Genomic DNA, 23664 nt, shown 5'->3' on the forward strand with positions numbered 1-23664 from the left:
GTTAAAGTAGTCTGTCCCAAACGGAACCCAGCCATGCCAGACGGAAAAACTGCAGCATCCCTTGAAAGGCAAGAAGGACAATTCTGGATACGATCTGCCGGTATCCAGTAACCAAGTCAAGAGTATTTAAGCCCCGGCCCAGCACCAGTCTTCAGGAGCCAGCCACGGAAGACAGAATGCTGGTCGGAAATTGCAGCATCCTCTGCCATTCCCCCACGCCTCATGATCTGTAAAGATTAAAGTTTGTTATCCTTGCAAGATAGACTCATGCCCTTGATTCCCTAGAGGGGTGCATTTACTCTGGTGTGAGTGTGAGCTTGCGGTACCTCAAAATATTTAAGGGGCGTCCCTGTAAATTGGGGTTCACTTTCAGTGGTGATGACCCGACGTGTTACTTAGTATCTTGCCCCCGTACTTTGCGAAGCCCTAAGGAGGCAGCCACGCCCAACTATTGTGATAAGACCCCTAAATCAAAAAACCCATGTATCCTGAGCGACTTTAGTAGAAGCCATTTTAAAAGAAATCCTTTCTGCTCACTGAAGCAGGGTGTGGCTCCAGAATTACAGGCCAGCATGGGACTTCGTACCGGAGGGAAACTCAAGTGAAGCACGCCCAGGTGACGATACTCTTGCAAGTGATAACAAAATGGGAACAGGTATGTATGATATTATGGTGATGTGAAAGATATTATGGTGATGTGGATGTTGTACGAGGTCAATGGAATAGATGGAATAGGACTTGGTGATGTATTATGGCATAGGACTTTTGGTGATGTAGTATTGGTGATGAAGTATAAAATAGGGCATTTGGTGATAAGGAATAAGATAGATTGGATTTCAGGTGATGTGTAAAGGAGTAGATTGAATAAGAGGTGGGTTATGTATTAAAATTGTTACGTATTTATGTTTTTCTACTTTTTATAATGGAAAGGGAACCTCAGCATACATAAAAGACTGAGATGAAAGGGGTCCCCATCTTATAAGGACTGGGAGGTAAGGGACCCTCAGCCATAAACAGGTTGAGAAGGTAGTACCACACATTATTCTTCTTTTGACGATAAAAGCAATAGTTGGTATTACAAAGGATATAAGGAAAAACAGTAGTGGCTCGGTATAAGGAATGGGCCTAGATGGTAGTCAATTATTTTTTGTATATTTTCTCTTGCTGTCTTTTCTTGTAAAAAAGGAAGGAAGGAGGATGAGTCGCGGTGTTTGTGGGTGAAATCAAAGTGAGACAAAGTAAGGGGGTGGGGGAAAAAGTGGGTTGATCTGCATTTTGAAGCACATGCAGCATAGCAGTAGGGTCTAAGTGAAGCATTAGGGACGTGTGCAACATTATGGCGGAAGAAACTCCAATAAAACACATGCATGTGGTTCTGCCACTGTGTTGGGACAGAATAAATAAACAATTGATAGTAGGAAGAAAGGAAGGGGGGACGTCCTGCTCCTGGCCAGAGCAGGGCTCCCATAACAGAAACATGGTAGAAAAAATGTCCATCTTTGTAGCAGCAAAATATGAAGGGAACAAGTCCCAAAAAAGAGAAGAGATTCTAGATCTCAGGCTATTGGTTGAGGATATGGAAGATCAGGAAGGTGAAAAAGAGATCCAATGTAAGGGGATATACACCCTAACGCCTAAACCTGCAGTAGGGTATAAAAACCCAGTCTATAAGCCTCCAGTGGTAGAGAGAGTGTCAACAGGATTGTCAGGATTAGGGGGGACTCAAGAGCTTTTGCACCTCCATATAACCCATCCATAAGCTCTAATATGTCCGTAGCATTGGTGTACCCAGGGGGTCCAAAAGTAGACATAGACAACGAGTTAAGAGCATCGCAGGAAAGGTTGGTCAGGTTACAAGAACCTTAAGAAGTATCACCAGAAATAATGGTACCGGTGCAGAAAACAGGGGATTGGAAGTCAGGAGATTTTTCGTTCAGATTAAAACCTGGGGCAATAAGAAATGTTTGTGTTGAAAAAGATGATTGGTAGAGGGTATGGACAGTCCTGGGACAAGAAGTAGAACAAGCCAGGGATAATGGAGGGGAAGATCAAGGTGGTAGAAATAATGAAGAGGCAGGGCAAGAAGGAGATCAAGGAGAGGAGGCAGTGAGAAACCTGTCCCTGCCACAAGAGGCAGTGAGGAGGGACAGACCAAGAAATAGACCAGATTTAATCATGGTAGTTCAAGATCAGAAGAATACTAAAGGGGTAGAAAACAAAATAGATATTACAGATGCCTCTAATACATAAAGAAGTAGGGATAACGCAGTATATGGCATGGCCTTAAATGGACAAAAATAATTTGATTAAAGCTCTCCCCCAGCTTATAGATGGAGCTAGTAAATGGATATATGAATTTGAAAACAAACAGCAAGGGTAGCCTTAGCAGTAGGAGACTTTAAGAGTCTACTGGTCACTATAGTTGGGGACCAGGCTGGGGACAAATGTGCAAGGGCTGGGGTAAGCCTTGCAGATAATGAACATGATGGAGCAGCCTTTGATGAGGTAAGGGCAAGGGTATGGGATACCCTACGACGGATGGACCCAGATACCCCTGACTTACATTCTTTAATGAAGTGCACAATTGGTGATGATGAGGACCCAGTTAGGTTTATTTTTAAGTTACAGGAAATGTGGAGAGTTGAGACAGCACCATTTTTCTTTTCATTGTAAAGAGGGGATTCCCAAAACAGGTCCAGAAGGCACTAGATAAAATTGTGGGAATTGAAGCCAAAAGGGTGGGCAGAGATACAAAGTATAAAAGTCTATAATTCTAAGAGAATCAAGGAGCAGGACAGGGAGGCAGTCCAGAAGCGGCAAACGGACAAGGCAAAACTAGTGGAAGAGAAACTAAATAAGGTTGTTTTTCAAATACCAGTGAAGGCACCGGCTCAGGGGGGAAGGACAGGAGACACTCAACAAATTGGGAATGCCACAACTGCAACACTATGGGGTGAAGGAGGACAGGGACAATTGGGTGGGGGGACAGTACCCCAACCCACAGTGTCAGTATGAAGGAAAACCAAGGGGAAACAGAGCCTTTCAAAGAGCAAGAGGCTTTGGGAGGTTAGGGCCTCAGGATGGAGGATTGGGAACATCACAATGCTGGTATTGCAGGAAATGGGGGCATTTTGCAAGGGAATGCAGGAACAGGCCTGGGATGAGATTTAATTATGGGCCATCACCTCCAGGGCTGGGTGTCCTAAGGGCCTCAAGGAAGGAGAACAGCAATTTGGCGAGGGGGTCAAAATCAGTTCCCTTATGGGACTGACAGGCAAGGGCAACATGGGCAACAACTACAACAGGGTGAGGGACCACAGTTAAGCAGAATGGCAGGGGGAACAGGCGCCCCTTTCCAAGGTGTTACAATGAGGGGCCACCCTTTTTCATTCCCCAGGACAAATACATATTCTGATTAGGACAGCCCACAGAAAGCACTTGCATGTCCAATCCTATTGATAACTGCACACCCTGAAGAGGAGCCCTTGGTGGAGGAGGAAACAGGCAATTTAAGCTTCATTAAATGTTTTAATGTACATTTTTTTCCAAAATCATACCGTTATTGAGACAATGTGTACAGTAACAAGGTTTATGGCAATTATATTAAAACAGCACTCAATTCTCTCTGTTTAAATCAGCAATAGTAGCAACAGCACATACATATTAAAAAGACATACTCAGTTCCGAGCATGGGCAAAAGTGGAAAAAGTAGTTTAATACACCATAAAAATATATACATTCTGTTTAAATGACGTTACCAAGATTTATTTCAACAAATGTGTTACTCAAAATAAAGATGTGCAAACATTTAACAATTCGATTCATTCACAATAGAAACGGTGTCCTTGGGAACAGAGGCGTATTGAGTGCTTTGAGATCATCCAGTATATTCTTGGGCGTCAACATGTGAGTTGAACCAATAATAACTTCACAGGATGGGTGCATCTTCGAAAATTCATAAGCGCATCGCATTTCAGAATATGTCATTCCACCAATTATGAAAATGATTAGCTTTGACCCAGGTCACTTTCTATGTGTCCATGTTGTATTAGTTTATCAAGGTTTTCTTGAGTTGTTCAGTTTCCAGAGAAGATATAAAGAAGAATAGCTCTTATTTTATCAAAGTTGTTAAAGTTTTTGTTCAGTACGACTGGAAGGAGAACTCTCATAGGATCTTTCACTTTCATACCATTTTCATCTGTTCCAAGAGCTAACTCTTTGCTTATCTGTTTCCGGAAATGGGGCATCTTTTTCATAAGTAAAGACAGACTGCTAATTGAAACTTTGCCTTCAGATGCTTTTCTCGTTGAAGCAATTTCTTTCGCAAGCTTTGGAATTTTTACTGCAACATCTGCAATGTGCATGTGCTGAATCTGCTTCCACAGCTCATCATCTTCTTCAAGATGTGCTTCTTTCTCCTGACCTTGCGATCCTTCTGTTTTATACTTGTAGGTGTCATTTTCAATTGGTAGCAGGTCATAGGCCATTGCTTAGAAGGTGAGTTCATACAGTACAGTAGACACTGCATCAAATCCACGGTCAAGAATTAACATTTGTGACTGTGTTTTACCCTTATTTTGACTTATGACATCCATCTGATAGTACTTTACAAGCTTTTCCTCCACCAGGTTAGCAAGATCACTAAAATTGTCCAATGGTTCTCTCTTATATCGAATACCAGGGTTTTCATCCAAAGTGGCGCACAAAGTCACAATGTGCTATGCAACTTCCTCCATCATCGCTTCTTTATCAACTGACTCATCGGGACTATAACATCGATGAAAAGGATCCGATATGTTAAGAATGAATACTCGGGACTCTAGGGGGAAAAAAGAAATATTTATTTCTTTGCATCTTCTTATTTTCTTTGAGTCACATGATTTCAATCTGTTAAAAAGGCTGTCTGGACAAAAATCAGAAAAGTTGACATATGCAGCTTCATACGTGAAGGGAGATTTCCCACTGAAGTCATTCACAAGCCCATATACAGACTTTTCGGTTGGCGTGATAAAATAAACTGCTTTCAAACGTGGAACTGGTTCACCTTTTTTGTATAGATCCTTCACAACTGTAATGCCTTCTGATAAAAGATCAGACATCTTGCAGCATGATGATAAGAGCTTTGTGGTAAAGGGGTCCAAACGCATGATCTTACATTCTTCTTCTTTTTTTGCAGTCATCAAGTATTGTTTTTTTTATCTTCTGCCAGACGATACTCTTGAGACCCCGGTCAGCCGTCAGGCAATTTATATTTATGGTAAATTCAGGTGCAACCAAATCATGCATCATGGAGGGGAACTTTCCATTATCAGGTAAAACTCTTTACATGCAGGGATTCTCTGGGGCTATTTCTACAGTTCCATACACTGAGGAGCTGGATATAAAAGTGTGAGGGGAGGTAGTACGAGCCCCCTTGTTATATTCAGAGAGTTCCCCGGTGAACTTGTTGGGTAGGCATCTGCTCAGTAAACTAAATAGAAATGTATGAGTCGCAGATCAAGGGGTAGTGTGTTCCACTCCAGGGATGTGTGTAGCTCAAGCAATGGTAATAATGCAATAGCAAGGGAGTCAGTAGTCCATGGGGTCCCTGTGGTTTTAGATATATTTATTTTTATGGTATTAAGGTATTAGTAAAAGCAGTGCCTCAAATTGCGACCAAGTGTTGGCGAGTGCCTACAGATTTTATTTTACGACCTATGGTGCCACCCGAGATGGTGGCAGGGACAATAGTGTCATTAGATTTGCAAGGTCTAGTAGTTTCAGAAAATGAGTAGTCCTGATTGGAACAGACCAGGACGGGTGCGAGTGGCACACAATATTATTTATAGACACGACAGTACAATTAAAGGAAATGATAGATAAGGAGTTATTTGAAGACAGTGAGCAAAATGGGGAGATTATATTGGGAATCTGAATCCCCTGTGATATCATGGTGCAGTATAGGGAGGCACAGTGCCCCCGGATGGCAGTGGTGACCCAGTCGTTTTTTTGAGGAGGACATGCAATATGTGCCAGCACAATTATGGACTGTTAATCCACATGATGTTGAGTTACTGAGAGCTGTGACCCCAGTACAGATAACACTGAAGTAAGGTGCTTAGCACAAATCATCTAGTATGTGGATGATCAGTTGGTATGTAGTGAAAATGAACATCAGTGCAGGAGGGATTCTGTTGCATTATTGTAACTGCTCTTTCACAAAGGGTACAAGGCAGATAAAAAGAAGCTACAATACTGCCAACAGGAGGGACTATACTTGGGACAACTCATTTTGTAATGGAAAAAAAAGAAAAGATAGGGCAGCGGCAGTACGCACCGCCCCTAGGCCTAATACTGCGAAGGAAATGTAGCAGTGTTTTGGGCTTGTGTAATTATTTTAGGGCATGTATCCTGGACTACGCAGTCTACACAAGGCCACTGTTAAAAATGTTCAGGGAAGGACAGAGGACTTAAAAGTACATTTGAATGGACTGACTAAATGACTAGACAATTTGAGGACTTAAGCTATTTGCATGTCCCCTGTTTTAGCAACTCCGGATTATATACAGGAGCTTTATTTATTTTCCCACTCTGATGAACGGCTCATGCATTGACGGAAGGAGACATATATGTTGGTGGGTCATAAATAATTGGCATGGGGACGGGCTGGAGGCACACAGGGGTAGTAGTGGGGTGCGGTAAAGGGGGGGGGAGAAATAGTGACCACCCCTGTACAAAGCGAGACCCTACTTCCATACACAGCATTGCCCATATTACAACTGGACCATTATAATCTGGGGAACTGATGAGCCCCAGGTTTAAAGGTCAATATGAGGAGGTGTTCTGTACTCCTCTCGCCATCCGTATGAAGGAATTAGATATCGGGTGCATCTCTCGGATGTCTGAAGAGCACCTGAGACAAGGCAAAGTTTAGTAAGGGCATAGCCAAAGAAGAGGAATTTTTGAGTATCGTTGCCAGGGTGGTGTTCAGCAGCACACACCTGATTTTTTTCTTTTTTCATTTTTTCTAATTGTTTTTTCTTTTTTATCGTTTTTTCAATTTATTTTAGATTTTTCGAAGGTCCAGAACCCGGTCGGCCCTGGTGGAAAAAGGGTCTCCCTCTTTCCCTTTCTCTCTCCCTCTCTTTTCCTCTCTCCCATTCACCTCTCTCCTCCTCTCTCTTTTCCTTCTCTTGCTCTCTCTCTCTTTCACTCTTTCTCTTTCTCTCTCTTTTTAGACAAACTTTTTTCTCCTCTCCAGGAATAAGCAAAAATGGCTGCCCGACCTCTTTGTTATATAGGGATAATGATAAATAAAGATGTTATTTAGTCTAGAAATGTAGTAGTATTAAGATGTTTTGTATGACACTGGTCGTGGTTGTTGGAGTGGATCAAGGTATGTCTGTTATATGGGGTGGCCATATAAAGGGGGGCATGGACAGTTGGAAAAAAATGCTAGTATAAATATATGAATCCGAGTATCCGACCGCGGCTGATTTGGCCGCGGTCAGAACGTTTGCATGAGAAATTTTCTCATGCAAACACACATACTACTGGGGCTGCAGGGGGTGTCCCACGCAACCTCCGCTCACTATACTGTGAAGTATAATGAGCGGGGTGTTGCGGGGGACACCCCTTCAGCCCCCGTTTTTTTTCATTTTCTTTTTTTTGTTTTAACGGGTGTGCTGCGGTGGTGTCCCTCGCAACACCCCGCTCACTATACCACAAAGTATAGTGAGCGGGGTGTTGCGTGGGACACCCCCGCAGTCTTTTTTTTAAATTATACTTACCTGCAATGCTACCACCAAAAGGTACAAACTTTTGGTGTTCGAACCTTTGGTGGTAGCATTTTTAGAACTTTTGGTCATTACGACCATTTGTTCGTGGTAAAATCGACCTAAACCTAAATATATCTATGAAACAAAAACGAATCACAAAATGTCTCACTTTTTTGCGTCCACCCCTACAAGTTTTCTTAGATGAATGAAAATGGATGCATGAATGACGTATGATTTACATAAGGTGTTGGGTTTTGATACTATTTCTGAAATCCAGCGTTTAGAAACATCGAATAGTTGGTACTCTGATATGCGCATTGCAGGAAGGAATGTAATCAATGAAAGCTGTTATATGTGTGCACTTATCCCGCACGCATCAGGGGCTCCTTAAGTTTTTAGTTTCACATCTAGTCCCAATTACAGAGGCACAATGCTTGGTACATCTTGCACTATAAGGGATAAAGGGCACATTCCAGGCACACAGAGTGCAGTTGAGGAGCGTTGATCTATACCCAGCGTTATGAAATGGCAACAGAAAATACCCCCAGTGTCTACAAGGAGCATATTTTTCCTTGGGAGGCTACTCAAATGACAATGACAAATGGCAAGGCACCACAGTGATGTGCCTGGCAGATGGGATGATCGAGTACGGTGGAGAAGCAATATCCCAAATAGAGACTATGTGTGCGCAAATATGGTCCCAACACATCACAAGGCTAACATGGATTGCAACAATGAAGAAGCCAGTGTGAATAGATAGGGCCAAAAATGTTGATCTTTGTTTTAGCAATGAAGGAACAGTTCCTGGTGGCGCAAACACGCAGTGCAACCACACTCTTGTGATCACTGGTATGACAAAAGGTACGGCAGCAGTGATGGATTACTACTGGGTTTGTGGCCAACAAGCCTACCTGCAACTCCCATCTTGGAGGGTCAACTGTTCACTGGCCACCCTGCGCTCAGTGCTACTAGTAATCCTGAAAGAACACCTGAAGGGAGAAATCCCTGTCGAGGTGCCAACAGCCACTCTAGCACCTAAAAGAAGCAGAAAGAAGCTTGCAGATCACACAAGAATTTGGTATGCTGCCAGAACAATGGCGGGGAAGAAAGAAGAGATCAAACTGTCTCAAAAGACTGTTCCACACTGCTCAGAGGAATACCTGACAAGTATTGACTTTTTGGCTCAGCAGAGACTTTTATTTTCATCTTCTTTGGCTCCTGGGGTGCAAACAGCTGCTGCACTTTTATACCCCCGGAGGATGCTGAGAATGTGTCACTATCCTACGTCATCAAGGCGGTGCACAATCTAGGTGTTCAAATGTAGAAAGAAGGTGGAGTTCAGAACATCGATTGGCTATCGCTTGCTTTGATTGGGTCCTGTCATGGCTGAGGGCAGCATTAATTTACTGATTCATGTGATCATGTTCTTCTTGGTTCTCTTCTGCACATGCCAATGGGGTCTCTAATTATGTGTTCCTATAGTCCCTAATAGTGCAAAGATGATGGTGGGGATCTAAAACACCTTGCCATAAAATAAACAGCGTAACTCAAACTAATATTTCTGGGTTTGTAGATATGTGGGGTCGGGATGAGTTTGTTACTGTAGAAGTAACGAAAGGGGGGAATGTTGGGAAGGAGCCTAGTGCTTTCCTTCATTCCCAAACTTCGCAAGCGCTTTAGAATTAGGCAAGACTTCTGTTAACTGTTTTCTAAGCACTACAAGAGTCCAGGGGGGAGGAAGGTCACTAAATAAAGATAGGTAGTATTCAAAATATAATGTGCAAATAACCATTAGCTGAAAACACTTGCAAATGTTACTCTGTGTACTTTAAAATCTCAAAGCACGGTAAACAGCAGAATCCTCTGTGCCAAAAACAATACAGCCTGTGCTAAAAATAGACTACAAGCCATTGCGAATGGGCCTGGCTAGTTATAGCAGAGAGCACGAGGTAACTCAGCAGCTGTTCCTGTCCATCACAAGCCAATGGAGACTAAAAAAGATTCAAGGCACAACAGAATACTATGGGAAAACAGGTTTTTTTTGTAGAAATGACTGGACCAGATCAAATATAATTTTATTGAGTGAAGTGGTGAGAGTATGGCGAGAAGATATGTTTATGTATGACTGTTTATAAAATAACAAATGATGCTAAGTAAGAGCTACAATTTATTCCTGCAGAAGCAGCATTATGTTAAAGTGGTCTGTCCCAAATGGAACCCAGCCATGCCAGACAGAAGAACTGCAGAATCCCTTGAAAGGCAAGAAGGACAATTCTGGATACGCTCTGCTGGTATCCAGTAACCAAGTCAAGAGTATTTAAGCCCCGGCCCAGCACCAGTCTTCAGGAGCCTGCCAAGGAAGACAGAATGCTGGTCGGAAATTGCAGCGTCCTCTGCCATTCCCCCACGCCTCATGATCTGTAAAGATTAAAGTTTGTTATCCTTGAAAGATAGACTCATGGCCTTGATTCCCTAGAGGGGTGCATTTACTCTGGTGTGAGCGTGATCAGGGCGTACCCCAAAATATTTAAGGGGCGCCCCTATAATTTGGGGTTCACTTTCAATCTGCTTCAGTGATCTTTCCGTTTATTAATGTGTAAAAGGGTACATTTTTCAACCGACACCTTATAGGTGGCAGTTAATAACCCTTTCACCATCTTTCTTGAGTGGATGAGCACCAGCAATAGGGCTCTACTTGGTTTTGTAACCAGGAAATGACTTCAATTACATTATTTTTCTTGTTATGTATACAGTGAGATGTTATTTTGGCTCCCGATCTATGCTTGATAATTGCACATAGTCGGAGCACGGATCACCCCAAATACACATAATTCGGATCTATGCTCTGTGAGAAACCAAAGGATGCCTCATCTACTAGTCCCCGGTGATCTCTCTCTCTCTCTCTCTCAGGTGGCCAGGGCACGGCCATCGCATTTGGATCCAGACCCTGGGGGTGGTCCAGTGCGGGAGGATCATCTGGGTGAGGGGTCTTGGGGGTGAGGTGGCCCATGGTGAGGTGCAGTACTACCCCCTTTCCCGTACCCATGACCCATCCTATTTTAAAGGATTCTGCGATGTCACAATTCCCACCCTTTCTACACAATCACTGGGCCGAGGAAGAGGGCGACAGAGGAAAGAGGCTAACCCTTACATATCATATTGGACATGCCCTGCTAATCGGGTCAGCAAAGTCAGGCACTTGACTTTAATTGCATACATCTGATACCAATTGGCTCTCCTCACACAGACAAAAAGGCAGAACAGAGACACACAGTGAGCAAGGTGGAACACGAGTAAGAGCACAATTTCCGGGGCGAAGGCGAACCTACTGGAGCAGAGCAACGGACCGAGGGATGAGAGCAAAGGGTGTAGAATCCCAGGAGTTTCCGGTAGGAGGTTGTTGCATCCAAAACTCAACAAAAGACACGTGGAGAAGGCTAAATCCCAATCAAGAAGGCTGCATTGTGTTTCAGGGATGCCAGCGTTCACCCTCTGCCGTTCAGCCTCCCAGGTGAACAGCAGAGTTGGGGAGGCGAGGCCAAGCCTGTGGTACTAACATTGGACTCGTGAATTGGAAAACTGTAAAGACAAGAAGGAAGCGCACACAGGCGGCGAGTTGGCAAGCGACACAAAAGACTGTGTGCTATGGAAAGATTGAAGTTGAAAGATAATATTGCACAATTGAACCCTGCACACGTGTGGCAGAGACACAAAGAAAGGCAGACTTGTGAATTAACTTTGAAGTAATGATAGCTGTAAAGATAGCTATACTGAGTAACGGAGTGGTCCGGGAAAGGAAGTAGCCCACTCAAAAGCCTCTGTGAAAGGTGAATGTTTGTAGTGATAAAGTGAATGAACTCCAAAAGTGAAGTGATCAAAATTACCCTGAGAACAAGGGAAGAGTAAAAATGTGAACGTTGAACGTTGGTGCTTATGACCGTTAACAACCCGGACCAAGAAGCACTGGGGCAAATAACAGAAGAGTGCGAGTTGAAAGCTGGAAATTCGAAGTGGTCCTGCGGAGGTCTGTAGAAAAATCCATGCACATTCAAAAGTCTTCAGGGAGACCAGAAGTGTAATAAGTTAGGGGAAGGGCACCCCTAAAGGATGTAAATTGAGCCTGGGGAAGGGAAACCCTGCAAGTGTTGTAAACGTTTGCTTTGAAAGGTCTGAGCCCGACGTGAACTTTTGCTTTAAGAGGTCTGAGCCCGTAAGAGGGGGACCAGGGTGAACCTTTTGTTGAACTGTGTTTTGGAAGCTGGAAAGTGAGACTTTAACATGGAAGGCCAGGCCGGCCTAGATCCACATTTTGAATTGCCTTTGTGTTAATAATCTGAGCCTGAGTGTATCATCCTGCCTACAGGAACCGACGTACTACGTGTTGTGTACTGTGGGGAGGAGAGCCACTTTTATTCTTTATATCTGAATGGTGATTTTCCTTTGCATACATATTCTCCTTTACACACTTTTTGTACAAGAAATAGGGCATGCATTAGGTTGTCATTTCTATAGGCCATTTTGATTTGACTGACTCAACTAGGATTATTTTATTTATTTATTTGATGGTCGAGACTACTCTAGCTATAGGGAAAAGTAGGAGTTTTTCCAACCCCATTGAAAACTTCAATAAAGGTTTTACAAGCTAGAGCATTTGTGCCAGTATCGTACTTGTGATACCATGCCTCCCTTACAGCTGTCAAATCTATAATTGCAAAAGCACATACGCTTTGGAAATAGATTTGCTAATTTCTCAATTTATATACTCCTTCAGCGCAAATGAAAAGGGCTGGGATTTCATCTATTCCACTTTAAAGTATCGCTCCATCAGAATTATTTCCCATTAATATTATAGTTGCATAGGTTTTATTGTCGTTTGTCTCATAGGGGGTGCCCTTTTAAGGAGTGTTTGAATCCAATTCTCCCCCTATTGGTAACAGGTGGGCATCAGTCAGCAAGCTGGTGTCAACTTCCCTCCACAGCCTGGTTTCCATCATTCTGTATTGGGCTGGTCTGCTGTCTCTTCCACTGAAGAAGGCATAGCACATACATTCCATGTAGACCTCACTTACAGTGTACTGCTAGTAATCTAAAATGGGTCCATAAGGAAAGCAATCTATTCTATTCTCCTTTCTGTTGTCAATTCACCTTTATATCCTTCTTCCCATCCATCAGCCAGCTAGCCAGTCAGCGAATGAGGGCGCAGTGTCCTCAGAATCTATGGGGCTGGGCTTTTATAGAATACAAATCACTCCCTTTAGAAGTAAGTATCATTTCTCTAATATAATTGCTCCGTGTATTGTGAGAAACCTGAGGCGGTCGCTACATCTACTCGCCGTGGTTCTTCTTCTCAGGTGGCCAGGGGAAGGCATTGCTCTTGGATCTCGACCTTGGGGTGGAGAAGCGAGGGAGCATCACCTGGGTGGAGGGTCTCAGGGGATTGAGGATGAAATGTCCTCAGACGAGATGCAGTATTCTGCATATCCCTTTCAGAAAGAGTCCTATATCCCAGGGGCAGTAATGGGGTATTGCTATCCCTATTCTACTGACCAGAAAAAGGCCCAGAGATGTTATTGCTCTAGAAGCACCAGAAAAGGGGTAAAGAAGAGAGGGGTCAAGGGTGAAACAGGCGAGACAGTATCCTCTTTTTCTATTGAGGACCAACATAATTCTTCCCCGGCCTTTATAGGCTATTGTCAAACCTCTCCCCTCATTTCACCACATTTGACCTCTGACAGTACTGAGATGAGGAAGAGGTGACTAGGAGTAATGAACACTACAACCTAATTTCACCACTCTAGTACTGGGACGAGGAAGATGACTGCAGAGTGCTTTAAAGGTCAAGCATGTCCCTTTATCTACAGTTAGGCCAGCCCAATTGAGAGTCCACACCTGTAACCTATCAAGTGGTTGCAGGTGTATAAGGGGAGACCAAAGAAACAGCAAGGATATCAACAGAGAGACCTGCGTGGGAGACACCAGCAGGGGACCCTTTTCGTGAGGAGGCAGATGTGATGGATCCGGAGGAAAAGCCAGGACATTGGCAGATGTCCCAGAAATCCTGTGAAACCCAGAGTGAGTTGGGTCGTTCGACTGCCACAGGAGTGGGAACCTCTGTGGTTAAGGGATAGCAGCTGGAGCTGCGAGCAAGAGAGAAGGAGAGGATGCTGTCCACGTCCGTGGAGCAGAAGGGAAGCCGCTGGCGTGTCAGGAAGCACACAGAGAGCGAATTGGGCTCACAGCCCCAGTGTAGCTGGACGTCGAGTAGCAGTGATTTCAAAGGAAGGGCAGTCGGAGCCGGTGCGCTCCTAGGGAGCTCCGCTTAAGCACTGAAGTGCTGTGTGAATTATATTGTATTCCGAACTGAATGAAAACTTGAAGTAAAGTTAAATCATGCAAGTGGAATGCCGAATGGAATTAAATGAAAGCTTGAAGTAAATGGCAAATGGGCAAAAGTTAATAGCTAGTGACAGCCAAAAGGGAAAGTGCCTGTTTGCAGGCAGTCTACGGAAAAGAGTGCAAGTGTGAGAGAGTGCAACAGAAAGGTGGGGAAAATATAAAATCACTTTAAAGTGAACTTTATGAATGGATACAATGTGTCAAGGCCAAAGACTGGTATAAAACGTGTGATACATAATGGCAAAGCCAAGAGGCTAACCAGGAGAAGCCAGGAGAGTGTGGAGCCGGAAAATCAAGCCAAGATGCCAACAAGGAGAAGATAAGTGAATGTGGCGCTGTACACAGGGTCAAGTACAGAAGAACCTGTGTAGGCTAGAGAGCCTAGGGATCCTGGTTGTGTGACCTGTGATGGGTGGACCGTGTGGTCTGACAACTGCGCCTAGACAAGGGATCCCCGATGTCTAAAAAGCCAAAGACATTGTGAAATAAGCTGAGAAGGAGCCCTTTGAGTAAACTGGTAATGCAATCCAGAAGAGGGGTCAAGTTGACCGAGATTTGGGTTGAACTTTGAAAGATTGAACCCAGTACAAGTTGCTACGTTGAAGTCTTGGGAAAGGGAACCCTGAGACTGGATTCAATGAAAATACTGTCTTGAGGACGGATTTAATTTCTTCGTATTCGCATATATGTTAACTTTGTTACTTCAGGTATATCTTCATTCTTTAAGTATTCATATATCGTTTCAGTGCACCCTTGTCTATTCTCTTCATCATGTCACTTTACACCTGTCAGACTTCTAGTTCTTTTATGTCCAGTGGTGACTGCAGACTTCCTTCTACCACATCAGTTCGAGGGTACATTTGATACAGTTGTCGGAGCACATAACGTCTTTCATATCTTCTGGGATGATACCAGGGGTCATGCATAGTGCTTTCCTGCTGTTCTTCCAATATGACATAGGTGAGGGGATGGGCTCCATCAGTGACGTGTACATCTGCTTCTCTATATTTTCCCCCTCTGGTTGAGCCCTCGACAACCTCCTCAATTTTCTTCACCTTCTCTTCACACTGTGGTTACTTTGGAATGCATATCTTTGTCACCCCTCAGGCCACTGTTGGGTATCCTGACCCACGTATGGACTATTATGCTGCAACAATTGGTGCTGTGGGCTTAGGAAATCCAAGAGGGCGGAAAAGCCCACATTTGCGCCAGAATCCTGGAGAACCGCGCAGTCTTTGTGCACAGCAAAATGGTCCCCTGACCTGCCACCCACCAGTGCAAAGAAAGATGGTTCTGTTCAAAACCCATTTTTATTAATGTCAAAAATTGCTAAGATCATGGGCCCGGAACCACCATGGTTGAGTGTTTTACTTTACTCTACTACAGATCCACATCAATGCCATGTCAAGCAAGATTCATATACTATCAAGTAAAATCCTTTCTTTTGGAAATGTATTAATTCAAGACAGATCCCAAAAATAGGTGCAGTACCGGCATTTTGCACAAACCGGCGCTAGCGGTCTAAACTCTGACTGGGGACCTGTATTGCAGAAGCTAAACAGCATCCTGAGCTAGCTGGGACTTCAAAGGTTTATTCCCAGGAGGCAGTCTGATTCAATTAAAAGTTCAAAGGGGTTGCCTTTCCTGAGAACTCTTAACACCTCAGAGACCCACACCAGGAGGCAGGATATCACATGGCCCTGTTGATTGGGAGGGAGGGGGTTTCCCCTTCAGCCTGGAGGAGAAAGACAATAGACCCTTTCAATTGAATGAGGTATGTTAATTTTGGGTGTGGACTGTAAACAGAGCTCTGCCTGGAAGAAGAGACATGTGATCCCTGACTCACCCAGTTCCTAGGGGCGGGCCAGACACTTTTTGTGAATTGAATTGAAGGCAAATATATGTTTTATAAAAACACTGATAACTAATTGTAACCAGATGACAGGAATGTACAATTTGGAGATCCTTAAAATGGAATATGTACCTACAATTTGAGTCTAAACTCAATTCCGTACGATGTTCTGGGACCAAACTGCACAATTTATTCATGTTGCAGACACTGGGTTTAAGCTAGAGACATGGAAATTTACTGGAATATGTGTAGAAAGGCGGTGTACATTTGTGCCATTTTTGGTAAACGTCCTATATTGGTTAACCAACTGAAAACGAAAATAAGTTGTCATTTTTTAATGCAAGCTCTTAGGAAGATCAGAGTTGAACAAGAATGTACCTTAAGTCATCTGCAATCTGTACATGTAATGTCAACCACTTATGTATCTGGGAAATGTGTTTAGTTATGAAAATGATTTTCTAAGGTAAAAGCAAAGGGGTGTGTTCTTTCTGTATGCCATAAAGATGACTCACTCTGACTCACTGCTCCCTTCTCAAATCAGGTCAAAGAGAAATACTTGACCTATCAAATCGTGAGTGGGTTGGGCAAAGAAAGTTAGCATCCACACCCATTTTCAAAAGACATAAAAAGAGCCACTGGAACCCAGGGAGGGACATTCACTTTCCACTTTCTTGCAGGACGCTTTGCGGGGAGACTCCAGACTTCAAATCCATCAATCTCCAGAGACCAGAACTTTGAATCCAGACTCCAGAACTTTTAGCAGAGAGGCCTGAATCCACAAGCTGAATCCTTTTTCAGCAGGCCTAAAAATCATTGCAAACTATTCAACAGCCGGGCGAGCTGTTTGAATTCTTTGCCAAGAACTTTTGCCAGAACCGGTAGCAGAAACACCCAGAAAGCAGAGCTGTATCCAGAACCGCAAACCGGACCCAGACCAGATCGCTGTGAGCAGAACCAGAGATCCCGACCAGACCAGACCAGAACCGCAGACTGGACCCAGACCAGATCGCTGTGCGCAGAACCAGTACCCAGTGGCGAGAGAACCGCAGCCAATCCTGACCCGATCCGTGACGGTCGCATTCCTGTCCAAAATATAGCGTGAGTACTCAGCCAGAACTGTGCAAAACCAATCTCTTAGTTTAAAATAATCTAATTCAAACTATTTTAACCTATTGAGAACTGCATAATAGAAATTGTGTCCCTCCTGTTGATTCAAAGCTGCAAAACTGTCATCTGTCATTCTGAGGTTTACTTTTATTTTGAGAATCTACCTTCACAAAATCGTCCGTATCTCTTGAACCGTTTGTGCTAGAAGCGAGATTTAACTTTCATTATAAAGCTAAGATACTGCGCTTTTCCATACCCAACTTTCTATTCATTATACTTTTCCCGTAATCGCGCTCGACGCACTCAGAAAAAGTGCCACGATTTGCGATTTGGCTCAAATTTCTTCACTTGTTAAATAGCAGCTTCTTGCTTTCCTTTGCTGAAATTCGTTTGCAACCTGACAATCTTTCATAGAGCATTGCTAAAGTGATCCTGAACTAATTTAAAGTAGCTATCACCCACCCTGAACCTCTAGAGGGAATTAAAAGCATTTTAAGCATATTTTCCCTTCTTGCATACCACCTTTAAAGTACTTTGCCTGTGTTTAAAATCATCCCTGTTTCTCTAAGCTTGCTAGGGGGGAACTGAATTCGTATTGTACTGCGATTGTATTCCTGAAGACTGTGTATGTTACTTCCACCTCCTTACATTGCATAGAGGGGGGGTGAATTGCCAAAAGGGGAAAAGTGATTACATTATGTTTTGCTGAAATCGTATCAAGTTTATTCCTGTGTTGCTCCTTTTCCACTTTGCATTTCCTTGTACCATATAAAGCATTCTCAGCTACCTTATCCTCTATACTACTCCTAAGTACTACTACTAACCAGTGTGCTAGTATAACATCATCCATTGTTGATCACTCACTGCCATATGTCTAAGTGTGATATCAAATATTAATTTATTATAAAAGTGTGATATATATCTATTGTTTAATTTTTCAAAAAAACCTTTTTAATTTGCAAAACAAACCTACTTCTTGGCTCAGTGGGGTCAGGGGGATTCTAAGAGAGGGGCATTATATAAGGGTTTATCATCCAGAGTATAACTTGTCATAAAAATATTTAAATAAGGGCTTCCCTTGGGCGTCCCAGACGAGGCACTGACTTAGTGGGATTGCTGAATTGAAGTCGCTTAACAGAGTGGGGGCTCGTAGTCGGGGATTCTGGATTAGATCTATCACTTGTGCAGATTAATACAGTGTGCTAACTGACAGAATATATAAATTCTGTTGGATCACCACGCTGTGTTACACTGTAAAAACACCCCTCAAAGGAACGCTCTAAGGAAACGGTCTGTTTTACAAAATAAAATTCAAACTTCTGTAAGTCAGGAAGGAAATCAAGTTCCAGAATGACCACCTTGGTAGATATCAAAATAGCCAGAGAACACCTCTTACATAAGCTATTTGTGAGAGGTGAGGGGGCTCATCAGGACCAGGCGGTCTGGTTGCAGGCAATCGCACCCCAGATCACCGAAACAGGGTCAGATATATGGAGAGATCAGGGTCCCTTACATGTGGCCCTGAGTGAACTATATATGGCCCCTAAGGCCAAGGATGAGCACATCAAGAATGCCAGGGTAGCTGCATATTTATATTTACATATGGGAGCCATACAGGACAAATGTGCTGAAGGCCAAGATCTGGCAAATGGGCAACTGATGGCATTAGAGAAGGCCCAATCTGACCTGGTGTCTTCTGAGCAGAGGCTGCAGAGGAGCCAGGAGTCCGAAAATGATAGTAGGCAGTATATTAGTAAAAAAAAGGAGGATATGGATAACCTGCAACAGGAAAAGTCTGACCAGGATACCAGATTTCTGGCCTTGCAGAAGGAGTACCAAGAAGGTTTGGTCGCCCTACTGCAGAGCCAGAAAAAGCTGGAGCAACAACTGGACTTCAATAGGGCATGCACAGAGCAGGTAGTCACCCTGCAAAGCCACCTAGATAGGGAGAAAGAGGAAAGCAATAAATTGATTTTGAAAGACCTGGATACCCAGGCAGAGTTTGATCAAGAACGCCAGAAAGCTGGTGCCTTTCAAAGGCAGAGGGACGACCTGGCGGCACAGATGCAGGCTCTTAGTCAGGAAAGAGACCCCTTAGGCCAGGAAGTCTGCCAATTAAAAGAAGAAATTGAAGGAAATCACCTGGCCCTCCAGGGACTGAGTGACCTCCAAAAAGAGCACCAGAACTTGTTAGAGAACACCAGGAGGGTGGAAGATGCTCTGGCAAGAAAGGAGCAGGCCAGTAGGGATGGGACTCAGGAGGTAACCCTCCTGCAGCAAAGACTGACCCAGTATTCCAGGACCAATCAGGAGGCACAGAGAGAGAATGAGGCTCTCTGTCAGCACAATGATAGGCTCCAGCAACAGGTAGCCATGCAGGAGAGAGTAATAGAGTCTAGTAAGGCCTTAACTGAGGGACTGAAAGCGCAGCCTCTTGCATTGCAACAGGGAGCAGGGGCTGATAGTGATGAAGTTCGCTGGGAAAGGGAAACACCCGAGCATAACCTCAGAAGCCCTAGTACCAGAGGCCTTCATCTCTCCCAGTCATTGGACTCTGCCACCCCCATGTCCCGTGGTGCACATGAGCACAGGGTTACAGGGAGGGCAGATTACTATCCGGCCAAAAGTATAGGGTTCATAGGCCAGTACCTCCCAGGAATGGATGGGCGGGCATCCGGGTATAAGCACAGTGCAATTTAGTGGGGAACCCCAGGAGAGTAGGTCCACTAAGGGCATCCTGAAAACCTCCGCCCAGTTAGGTCAGTGGGGGGGATACCCATCAAATCCTGGCAGCAAGGAGGGATCTGAAGACTCCTCTGAGCGGCCCAGGACACAGGAGACCAGGTCCCCACATTCTGCCAGCCATTCCCGGGCTTGCAGAATCTGGGAAAACCTGGAAGATCAGATGGGCACCTCTGGGAGCAGTGCCTCTGAGTCAGAGGATGAGTGGACCAGGGTTACCCGAACCAAAAAGGCCAATAAGGCAAAAAGGGCCTTGCTTAAGGACCCCTTAAAGCAGATCAAGGCAATAAGGAGGGTCATCACGCCTTATAACAAGAACGCCAAGTATTCTGTTTGGGAACACTTGGAGCTCTATGAGCAAATGATGGGGACTTTCCATTTGAAGGACAGCAGTAGCTGCATTCAGTATGTCAAATGGACATTCTCCCCAGAATACTCCAGTTTCTTTGCGGGGCTGGCGGACCAAAACCATTCAAGATGGTCCACATATAGGGCGGCCATCTTGAAACATTTTTCTGTTCACCGGAATCCCCAAGAGGCTCGCAAGGAAGCCTACAATTTGCAATGTGGGGAGGATCAGGCCCCACAAGAATTTGTGCAAGAATTGAAGCGTGCCTTTGCGCAGACCACCAGAAGGGTGCGCACGGACAGCAGAGAATTCATCAACACATTTTTCCATGCTCTCCCCAAATACATAATGACCCAGCTTGTGACGTGAGAGATTGTCACGATAAAAGATCTCTGGACTGGGTCATTGAGCAAGCCACCCGCATCTATGAGGTGCAGAAACCGGTGGAAAATAAGAATCAGCCCAAAAACCCCAAAACCAACAGCTCCCCTGCTGCTGCCAAGGTGGCAGAGGTAAAGGTTGCCCCCGTTTTAGATTTGGAAATGGGGGGACCTAAAAGCCTGCCTGCACCAAATAATTCACAGCCCAGAAGGCCCTCGGGCCAGTCACAGACAGGGAGTCAAGGAGGTAGTCCCACAAATGGAGTCCCCCGCTCCCATGACTATGCAAGTCCCCACTATAAGGGAAACAGTCCAATCCTGGGTTATGTGTAGACTCCTCCAGCCCAAGGGGGGGGATCCAGCCAAGCACCTGACCCAGGAAACTTCCCTCCTAACTTCCCACAGAAGGGCAGAAATTCCCCAAACACTGGGCGGAACTTTTTTCCCAGGTATCCACCCAATTTCCAACCCCAAAACCATCCATCCTTCTTTCCCCAATTCCCTGAGCCCAGACAACCTAATCCGGGAGAGGAGAGGTACCCAAATCTTCCCAACCCGGGGCACTACCAGAGAAGGGATAGCTACCCTTCCCGGGATCAGCCCAGGGGAGAAAATAGAGCCCTGTATCAGCCTGAGCGGGTTTCCCAACTTGAGCGCCAGGTCCAAAATATGGCACGGGATCTGGGTCACATACTGAGGGCTCAACAGAACCCTCAGATGAGTATGCCACCGCAGAATGCCCCAAACTCTGGGCCTGGTGCTCCAGAACAATGACGGGGGCCGCACCCCGATAACCCACCGGTTCCCAGGGAGGAGGCACAAGGGAAGGGGGGGGTGTAAAGCCTTGGAGGAAGCTTCCTTCCCCACTTGTAAACAGCCCCTGGAAACCCAGGAACCGGAAACAAAATCTCCTACCCCTGGAAGTCTGCCGCCCAAGGAGCAGAGAGGAGGTAGGAGAAACAAAGTACCCAAACAGACCCATTTTGTGGAGGAGGTACAGGTCTTCCAATTTGAGGGAGAGGAATCCCAAGAGGATCCTGGGGAAAGGATCTTCTCCTTCAGAGATGAGGAAACTCCTCCCAAGGAAAAATGGGTCCCAAGAGATTCCAATCCAGACTGGGTAGATGTGGGGATCGAGCCATCGCCGCCCATCATCCTATCCCAGAACCAACAATACCAAAAACCCCTGGTTCAAACCCATCCTGATGACTGCCTCCAAAAAGGGGGGGGCCCTGAACCGGAACCAGGGGAACCCAAAACCATTTCAAGTTGCCAACTTTTTCTTGCAGATTCCCACGACTCTCCACAGAATTCTGCCCAAATCTCTTCTCTCGCAATGTCCAAAACCAGAAAATTAGCCCACCAGTTGTCCAAAAATGTGCATTATCTGTGCCCCCTTGAGGAGAAGGAGGAAAGATACTATGCCCCGGTACAAGTACAGGGGCAGGGTACAATTTCGGCACTGGTGGACACTGGATCCCAAGCTACCCTTATGTCAAAAAGGGCCTTTGATGAACTAAATGCAGGAAGGGGGGAGAATTACCGTATTCCTCTCACCTCTCTTCCTGGACAACTGCAGAACTTTGACGGGAAGGAAATTCCCGTCGAGGGGACTGCAGATTTGGACATCAAAATTGGGCGACACAAGGTGAAACACCTGATCATAGTAGTGACTCCAGAGGGCACCCCTTGTTTACTAGGGAATGACCTCCTGAGAAGGTTGTCACCCCTAATAGATTGCGTAAACAAGGTCCTCTGGACCCAGACTAGCCGACCAATAAAATTAAAACAGAGTGTCAATCATATTAGTTTAAACGGCACCTGCCACATGCTTGCACAAAAATCTGACCAAGTACAATTTCACTTCCAGAACAACCACATTCCAGACGTGACAGTAATAGCAGTAGGACAACAGACTGGTGATGGGGGGTCCTCTCTATTTCTGAAAATCAACCTTCCTTCCAGTTTAATGTGGTATTCCACACTGGAAGGAAATACTCTGAAATTCTTTACCAATCCACAATCAGACATTCCCACTCCGATAGTCCAGAAAGATGTAAAATCAGCTCAGGGCCTGGCTGATATTCAGCAAATTGGAGAGCAGTTGGTCATCCCTGCTCAGTTAAATGATGGGAAGGACTTTGTTCTCGCCCGAGTATGTGTGAACAACGGTAAGAGCTTCATCAGCGAAGCCATGTTCCGCCAACTCCCAAAAGATCCAGCCATTCCCGCATTCAAACTGATAGACAAATGGGAAATGGACCTGGAAGCACCTAATTCCAAACATCTCCTGCCAAGCAGGTGTATGCTCAAAATCTCCATTGGCAACAAGAGCATAGTCCATAATTGTTGGGTCGTGCGAGACGTCACTGCCGCCTTTTACCTAGGCAGTGACATTCTCAATCGCTTTGCCATTAGTTTGGACCTAATAAACTTCAAAGCTTGGTCCCGATTAGCGGATAATCCCATGGGCTTTGGCGATCCAGAAAAAGCATTTAGGTCAGCTCAATTGCTACCTTATGCAGTTGAAATTCAGATTAAAGAGGAAGTCACCATCCCAGAAAGGACCTGACAATTCTCCCTGGAAGTGAAAGTTAAAAGAGGACAAAAATTGAAAGACCCTGATGCTTATATTCATCTAAATGCTTCTCTCCAACAGCAAGGGTTAGGGGTAAACTCAACACCATAACAGCGACTTAAAGAGTATTACTCTAACCGCAGGCACCATTATTAGAATGGCGGTTAATGACCGACATTTCTCCACTGATTTAGGAAATGAACTGTTAGGACCAATCCCCAAGGACTGTTTTGACAGTGACAGTGATGCCAATACAACACCAGACAGGATCTTTACCCGGCATGGGGGGAACTTCCTGGTGTACACTTCTTGCCCTTATGGTAAGGAAGATGCGACTTGTGACTTCAGAGGGGATGAGGTGATTTTCCAGGTCCATGAGGGCTGCCTTTCCCACCTGAAGCCTCCGATCCAAATCAGCACTCTGACCAGGGACTTCTCCACCCAGCTGGAGGAGGCCGCTGAGATAGCAAAACCAGAAGTCTTTCCAGGCTTCAGGCAGATGG

The 23664-nt window shown here is 44.8% G+C and overlaps 1 protein-coding gene and 1 pseudogene across 2 annotated transcripts in view; both read right to left on the bottom strand.

The window, feature by feature from the left end:
• Positions 1 to 23664, bottom strand: part of EEFSEC (eukaryotic elongation factor, selenocysteine-tRNA specific) — a 1309919-nt gene that overhangs the window by 1179180 nt on the left and 107075 nt on the right. The gene's annotated exons all lie outside the window — the stretch shown is intronic.
• LOC138566268 (syntaxin-binding protein 3 pseudogene) lies at positions 3509 to 5304 on the bottom strand (annotated as a pseudogene).

Source organism: Ambystoma mexicanum, chromosome 2p (genome assembly GCF_040938575.1).
Source record: "Ambystoma mexicanum isolate Mex_15411 chromosome 2p, UKY_AmexF1_1, whole genome shotgun sequence".
In the NCBI taxonomy this organism is placed as follows: domain Eukaryota; kingdom Metazoa; phylum Chordata; class Amphibia; order Caudata; family Ambystomatidae; genus Ambystoma; species Ambystoma mexicanum.